Below are 9,028 nucleotides of genomic sequence, written 5' to 3' on the forward strand. Positions count from 1 at the left end.
AAGGCATTATACATTAATTTAAGAAACAAAAATAATTAGATACATTAAAAATGTGAACCTATATGTATCACAAAAAGATTGAACAACAAAAATCGACCTTCATCCATGTGTATCAATAATTTTTTAAGATGAAAAAACTAAAAAAAAAAAACTTAAGGGATGGAAAGAAATCTACCTCTTGAATAACTTGAAATCATTAATTGGAAAGAGAAAATATTTGAAATTCAAAAAAAGATCAATGTATGTAACTATGGAGAGATTTGTGGAGTGAAAAAAGGAAGAAAATCATGGGTATGATATTTTGAATTGATGTATCCGGAAAAGAGGGTGATAGGGAGTAAAAAAGGGATTTTTGATATTTTTTGAAACGGTAGGAAAAATAAGAAAATATGGTAAAAAAGGGTGTGTAGTTAAGTAATTTTTCCAACTATTTATCCTTAATGGACCCATGATCCAAACTATTTACCCTCTTACCATTTTCTCCTTTCTTATTTCGTGCATGACGTCATCATAATGTCAGCATCGCTGCTATGAATTAATCTTTTGTGATACTCTATCGGTATATTAATACCATCTCAATATCATATATGATTGAACTTAATTCTATGTGATACTCCATCGATATATTTATACTCTATCGATATCATATAGGATTGAACTTTTTTTTTTTAAGAAATAGAAATTAGAAATTAAACAATTAAGAGAAAATTATTAAAGTCGCAATCTTATTTATTAAACTCTAAATTAATAGAAAATATATTTTTTGTGATACTATATCAGTATATTAATACCATATCTACACCACCGAGGATTGAAATTTTAAAATAAATTTTTGCCATTTTAATAAATAAGTGTAGTAAAGTAATATTAGCCCACGAGTGTTTTTAACTCTTCACTATATAACTTCCGCTTGGCAATTTTTTTTTTTTGGGCATTAGAGGAAGACGAGGAAGCAAAGCAGGCCAACGGCTGTTTTCATGGCTTTTGGAACTAAAGGCGATGTCGACCCTCTTGCCGTAACTCTCTTCCTCCTCTCGCCTCTTTACATTTGTCTCTGTGTGTTCAGTATTGTAATATTTTTTTGCCCCTTTAAGACTGGAGAATTTCGTTTTTACACAATTTAGAAGAACCATGGACTCGCCCATATTATCTTTGCTGCTTTATTGGTTAGAAAAAGAGGAAGGAGTAATCTTTTTATTGGATTTTTTTGGGAAAACTGTTCTAGATATTATTTGTGGTGTTTTACTGACACTTGATAGCAGTAGAAAGTGGGGGTTGGGGCACTAGGATGGTGTTGTGCTGATATTTTGAATATTAAAGATAGATAATAATTAGTGAATGGAGTAGGAGTTGAGATATTTGTGGGGAAAAACGACTTACACTCGTAAGTAGTTTGGAAAATTTTGCTCTAGTGAAAGAATTTCAAGAATGGCCTAGCAATGGAAAATGATTTCCAAGAATCTTTTCCGCCATTCCAGAGCCAACCTAAGTATCTTTTTGCTTCCCAGAGGGGCAGGCAGTGCGGCTTTTGAATTTGGAGAGAAAGATGACTAATTGTATTTCAATTGGAGGTTCAAAACTTTGATTCGGATATTCCAGCAAATTTGTAGAAGAATATGAGCAAAACCATGAAATAGATGAGAAAACATAATTCTGTTGTCAGAACTTAACTTTATTTCCGATGTAATATTGTATCTAATTTACTATGAAGCAGAAGATCCTGTGTTCTACATATACACATTCAGTATGCTGCATGTTTAACAGATTGTATCATTGGAGGCTTGCGTCTGGAGTTTTGTGCGATAAAAAGGTACCGCCCAAACTTAAAGCGAAGTTTTACAGAATGGTGGTTAGCCCGCCCCTATTGTATGGGCTGGTCAGTCAAGAACTCTCATGTTCAAAAGATGCATATTGTGGAGATGAGGATGTTGAGATAGATGTGTGGTCATACTAGGAGTGACAGGATTAGGAATGAGGTTATTCGGGAGAAGGTAGGAGTGGCTCCTGTGGCAGACAAGATAAGGGAAGCAAGGCTGAGATGGTTTGGACATGTGTGAAGGAGGTGCATTGACGCCCCAGTGAGGAGTGCAAGAGGATGGTTGTAGGGGGAATCAGAGGGGTAGAGGTAGGCCAAAAAAGTATTAGGGAGAGGTGATTAGACAGGATTTGACGCAACTCCATATTACCGAAGACTTGATCCTAGATAGGAAGGAGTAAGGAGTGGAGGACGCGTAGTAGGATAGAAAGTTAGTAGGGGGGAGGGATTAGTGGAGGATCAGCGTATTGCGTTGTGTATCGTGTCTCTATTATTATACTTTTTTGCTGTTAGTGTTGTTTCTCCATTGTTGACTTTCCTATTCATTGCTATGCTGTCTTTATTATTTCTTAATCTTTTACTTGGATTTGAGGCACTTGAGTTGAGGGTCTTTCGGAAACAGCCTCTCGACCTCCTCGAGGTAGTGGTAAGGTCTGTGTACACTCTACCCTCCCCAGACCCCACTTAGTGGGATTCCACTGGGTATGTTGTTGTATTTACTGGTCTTGTATTTGGATGTAGGACCGTGTAACAAGTCTTCCAACATTCCATGAGAGGCTTCCGTCTCCTCTACTAACAATGTAAAGATATGACACCTGAGTATAACTCAACCCCAAAAGCTAGCTCATGAGGGGAGGATTGCCCAAGTCCATATAAGCGGACCATTAATCCATTCCCCAACTAATGTAAGACTTTTCAACCCACTCTAACACCCCTTCACGCCCAGGTCCAATTGGAGCGTGGACCGAGAGCCCAAACAGGGATGGACCTGGCTCTGATATCATCATGTAAAGATATGACACTTGGGCCTAACTCAAACCCAAAGCTAGATTGCCCAAGGAATTAATACAATAGATCTTTATTTATTTAATTTATTATTATTATTATTATTATTATTATTATTATTATTGTGTGTTGGTGGGCTGTTATAAATATTTATATGGTTAAAGATATTAGTTTTCCAATTTTTTATAACTTACGCTTTAGAAAGGATTTGATTGACACAACCTATATAATAACTTGCAAATCCTTGTTACTCCCAGGCACAGACATTACGATAAACCTTTAGAGGTCCCTTCAGAGCGTCTAAACTCCTCTCTGGTGGTCTTCTCTGAGATAAACAATGACGTTACTTTTCAAATAAGGAGAAGGCTTACGACATAGCACCTTCTTTGGCGATGGTAGTGTGGTACAAGTGGGTGGAGAGAACTAGACTCTCAATGATGAAAATGGTACTTAGCAAGGGTGCCCTTTTATGGCTTTGCAAGAGATTTCGTGAAGCCTCTGACAATAAGGGAAGGAGTTTCAAGACGTGGAAATGTAGGGATGTCTCAACTCACATTTTTTGCTCTCAAAAGTTCAATAAGTATGGAAGATTTATCTCAATCATAGCCGTTAACGGTAATAACAGATTTGTTATAATCATCCCAAAAAATACATTTAATGAGGGGTGGGGGTAATTGTAGGAAAAATTGAAGGCTTCATTCATGTATTTTCTCATACAAGGACGAGACCACCACAATGGGGACTTTATATGCAACGACTTTACCAAAAATGGAAATTTCAAAGAAGCTGTTACAAATAGCAAATGGATTCAACATGTATAAAGTAAAGCTCTGGATTAGGAGGAGAATGCTTTGTTAAATAGATGTTTGGTTGGAAGATTCACTAGAGGAGGAAGAAGTCCCTACCCGAAATGACGTGAGGAGATGGGCAAGTCAAACCTAGAAAGGAGTCCTTAACTTCCAAGTGTATGATATTATGACTTTCTATTTCTCTTTGAATTCCAGACGAGGAGAGACGTTGAGCACATTCTCACGGGTGAAGGGAGGAGACTAGGACAATACTTAAACCTTGAGTGGTGGTCGCTGACAAAAGGTGCGCTACCGGACACGTTCAGCTTTGAATGGTTCTGATGAAAGTGTTGGGTCTTCCTCTGCACTTATGGAACTCGAAGACGATGAAAGAGCTAAAAAACCATCTAAGATGGGCAAGAATTAGGGTGAGGGGGCCGAAGGAAAAGATTCCGGCGACCTTATTTACTCCCTGCCGATATGGTGTGAGTTACCGACGATAGATAAGAGACAAGGTTGACCAGAGAGGGTGGGATGGAAACTAGCCTCAGATCATCACAGTCTTTGGTCCAACAGTCAAAAGCTTTACACAAAAAGGGGGGGGGGGGACTGACAGATGGAGAAAGAAAATCGAAGTCCGATGTTAACGAGAAAGAGGAAATTATAGCTGACAGAAATCACATGGTTGGGCACATTACTTTTTTTTGAATCCACAAGTACATCGTGTGAGACCCAGAAACTCCACACGTGGAACGAAGTCTAGTGGGGCATATGATTTGTTTCTGATGGACCTACAAATGAGCTCATTATTGAAAAGCCCAATGAAATTTCTCTGAAGCCCAATACCCTGTGTGCACCCAAAGGGTAGCGGCTGCGGGTTTCCCTTGTCATCAATTTTTTTTTCCTCTGAAGCCCAAAGACCTCCCTTATGTAGCCACTAAATCAGGCCTGTGAAAACAGAATTTTAGAGAGCCATTTATTGAGACGATTATGGAGAGGAACTTCCCAGAGGCTCGCAATTTTGTGAATTTTGATGGGGCAATTTCGACATGGGGGAAAACAACTAGTTCGGAGATGGTAAAGAAGAGAGGCATTCTGGGCCTACTACTACGACTACATGCCCATCATGGAAAGAAGACTGCTAATGATCAGCTACGAAAGTCAAAGGAGGGGGAGATTTTCACTATGGGGAAGGCTGATGCAAGTAAAAAACAGTGAGTAGAGGAGGTGGAGGATTTCTCCAATGCAATTGTGGTCATCTACACAGATGCAGAACCGATACCAATACAGATTGATAGCAGCTCTCAAGAGGGGAATGTTGAAGCAACTGCCACTGAATGGGTCCAAGCAAGCATGATCAGTTTGAGCCAGCATTTTGGAATTGATCTCAAAGGATGCAAAAAGGAAGCATATGCTCTGTTGATGAAGCTTGAGCAGAGAGATGGAAAGTAAAAGAAGGCAGGGGAGGGCCAAAGGATCACTAATGCAATCAGTATTGTCACAAAAGAAGTCAGAAAATTTAATCTTTGACATGAATTTCAAAGATGGAGAACCAAGATCTATTGGGAGAATTTTATTTCAAGAAACAGAAATGAAAGTTAAAATTCTTTTCTAGAATGTAAGGGGTTTAAATGGGGAGAACAAGAAGAGCTTGTGAGGATTTTGCTGAAGCAATGAGGGGCTGATATACTAGTACTGGTTGAAACAAAATTGAATGGACAAATAGACAACATTTTGCAAACTGTCTGAATAGATGGGTAGGGGCATTAATGAAAGAGGCCGAGGGGAGTAGTGGTGGAATTCTGATATTATGGAACAGGAGAGTTTGGAAGGGGGAATTGTTTTTGAATGGGAACCAAAGCTTAACTGGAGACTCTCTGGGGTAAATGAGTTCATCTAGTGTATCACTGCAGTATACGCAGACTGTAATAGGGGGAGTAGAAGAGTGCTCTAGCAGGAACTCTTAGAGATGAAGAATAATATTGATAGGCCATGGGTTGTTTGTGGTGACTTTAATGTCACCATGGTCCCAACCGAGAGAACAAACTGCCACAGGCAGAATGGTGCTATGGCAGAGTTCTCATCTTGCATTGAAGATCTGGAGATGGTGGATCCTCCTTTCTTTGGAATATCTTTCACTTGGAGAAGAGGGGAGGATCTTTTACTTGGGAAAAAAAAGATTTCCTCCACCCTTCATCACCACAAGACAACATGATGGGGTGATGATCAGAAGTCATCTTGGGAAGACAACATTGGTGTGTGTGAGTAAAGTTTTCCCCCCATTCTACCCAGTGCAAAAATCTGTCTATCCTGGAGGCACAATTTTTTTATATATTTTATTTTCTACTTCAAAAATAAAATAAAATTGTGCCTCCAGGATCGACAGATTTTTGCACTGTGTAGAATGGGGGGAAAACTTCACACACACACCAATGTTGTCTTCCCAAGATGTCTTCTGATCATAACCCCATCATGTTGTCTTGTGGTGATGAAGGGTGGAGAAATCTTATTTTAAATTTGAAATAAGGTGGCTAGAAGTGGAGGGCTTCCAAGAAAAGGTTAAAGAATGGTGGGAGTCTTTCAATGTGAATGGAAGACCAGGTTACATTTTAGCTGAAAAACTAAAGATGTTGAAAGTAAAGCTTAAGGAGTGGAGTAAAAACAACATGGGAAATTGGAAACAAAGGAAAAAAGATATCCTGAATCAAATATCTAGCTGGGCGTTAATTCAGGACCGGAGTCCACTCACTGATAATGAACTGTTGCAAAAGACTCATTTGGATATTGAATTTGAAGAAGTGGCAAAACAGGAGGAGATAGCCTGGAAACAGAGATCTAGAATCCAATGGCTAAAACAGGGGGACAAAAATCTTAAATTTTTCCACAAAATTGCAACCTATCATAAAAGATTCAACTCTATGGAACAATTGGAGGTGGAGGGTGAAATTACAAAGGACCAAGTCACGATTAAAGAGGCAGTGCAGGATTTATATAAATCTCTATATAAGGAGACTGAAATATGGAGACTTGAACAAAGATTACTGAATGTTTCAAGGATCACTGAAGAGGAGCAGTTGTGGACTTGTGGTTGCAGAGGGCTTTTGAGGAGGATGAAATCTTGGAAAGCTTAAAATTATGTGCAAAAGAAAAAGCACCTGGACCGGATGGATATCCAATGGTGTTCTTCCAGGTTTTCTGGAATCTATTGAAAGAAGATATAATCAAAACTTTTCAGTTTTTTTCACTCCAACCAGCTCTTTGAAAAGAGCTTTAATGCAACTTTTATTGCATTAATTCCAAAGAAAGCTGAAGCCTCCAACATGAAGGATTTTAGACCAATCAGCTTAGTAGGGGGTGTTTACAAACTCACTGCTAGGTGTTTGGCTGAAAGGTTGAAAAAAGTGGTGGATAAACTGATCAACAAACATCAAGTGGCTTTTGTGAAGGGAAGACAAATCATGGATGTTGCACTCATAGTCAATGAATGCATTGATTCCAGAATAAAGGAAGGAGGGTTTTGATGGTATGATGAGGATTGCAGCACAAAATAGATGGATTAGACGCTTCAAAGTGGGATGTGGGGGGGGGGGGGAGGGAGAAATTAGTCATATGCTATATGCAGATGACATCATCATCTTCTCTGAATCTGTAGAGGAACAGATCAGATATATTAGGGTGATATTGGTACTGTTTGAAGCAGTTTCTGGTTTGAAAGTGAATAGGGGAAAAAGTAGTCTCTTGCTGAAATACCTCAGATTCAACTATTAGCAGGAATACCGGGGTGTAGTGTGGAGAAACTGCCTACCACCTATCTAGGCATGCCATTGGGTAGTAAACACAAAGCTTTGGAACTATGGGATGGGATCCTGGAGAAGACTGAAAAGAAGCTATTTAGATGGAAGGCTCAATATCTTTCTCTAGGAGGATGACTGATCCTTATAAACTCTGTTCTTGCCTCATTGCCCACTTATGTGATGTCTTTATTCCCAATTCCAGCAAAAGTAGTGAAAAAAATGGACAAGCTAAGGAGAAAATTCCTATGGCAAGGTAACAGGGAAAGTAAAGGCTACAATTTGGTAAACGGCAAGACTCTACTCCTTGCAATGACAGAGGGGGGCTGGAATTAGAAATTTGAGATTGTAAAATAAAAAGTCTACTAAAGAAGTGGTTGTGGAGTTACACTGAGGAGGAAAATGCTTTTGGAAAGAGGTGATTAAAACTAAGTATGATGAGGTAAGCCCATGGTGTACAGAGAACACAGTTGAACCTTATGGTGTGGGAGTATGGAGAACAATCAGAAGCTTGTGGCCTCAAATGGAGGCAGACTTATATATCAAAGTGGAGAGTGGCAGTAAAACAAGATTCTGGAAGGATGTCTGTATAGAACAATCCGCTGTTAGGGATCTCTTCCCTGACCTCTTTCAAATTTGTGGGAATCCTGATGCTAATGTAGGTGACTGTTGGACAGAACAGTGATGGGATTTAGCCTTCAGAAGACTTCTCAATGATTGGGAGGTGGAAAGGGTTACAGAGTTACTAGGGAAGCTAGGTGGAATGAGTAGACACAAATGCCACAGACAAGATGCTGTGGAAGCATAAAAAAGATGGTCTTTATTCAGTTAGCAGTGCCTACAGAAGTGGTCTCCAGCTGATGGTTGGGGATCCAAAACATCTTTGGAATTATCTTTACTTCAAAACATGCAAACAGAGAAAAATAGAGCTGTCAGTTACCTTCTGAGATGAAACCGCATTTCTTAGCTCGTGATAACCAAAAGCTAGAAGTGGCATAGAGGTTTCTGGACAAGATGGATCTTCAGCTTGTCTTGAAGAGGAAATGAATAACATATCAAGCTTAGGTTCAGCAGGATCATCCTCAGACAACTGCATGCAGATGGAAGAAACGAATGGTAAAATTATTTCACTTATATATAGAGCACTTAACTTGTCTCGGCAAATATGATGCACGTTCTGAATCAAACCTTTTTTTTTTGAGACGGTAAAAATTTGTATTTCCATTTCCAAACCATCTACCATTACTTTACTTCCAAACTGACCACCAAATACATAATGGTATTAACCTCCATCTCTTTTGACTCCTGTTGCCTCATCTCCTAACCCAACTCTTTAACAACTCTGAAGTATGTTCTGGCATTGTCCAGTTCAGACTAGAGATGCTGAGAAACATGCCCTCTTTATCACAAGGTTAAATGAAATCATATAGTATCTTTACTTTTTTGTGTAAACAGCTTTGTATAGTAGATACAGATCAGCTTTTAGATTTGATAGGAAGCTTGTAATTGATACTTTTTGGTGGTGGCCAGCATGCCCTAAATGCTGAAAAATACAATTTTTACCAGTTTCAAAAAAGAAGAAAGGATTTGGTTCAGAACGTGCATCATATTTGCTGAGATTAGCTAAG

The sequence above is a fragment of the Solanum dulcamara genome, chromosome 4 (assembly GCF_947179165.1).
Source record: "Solanum dulcamara chromosome 4, daSolDulc1.2, whole genome shotgun sequence".
Classification (NCBI taxonomy): domain Eukaryota; kingdom Viridiplantae; phylum Streptophyta; class Magnoliopsida; order Solanales; family Solanaceae; genus Solanum; species Solanum dulcamara.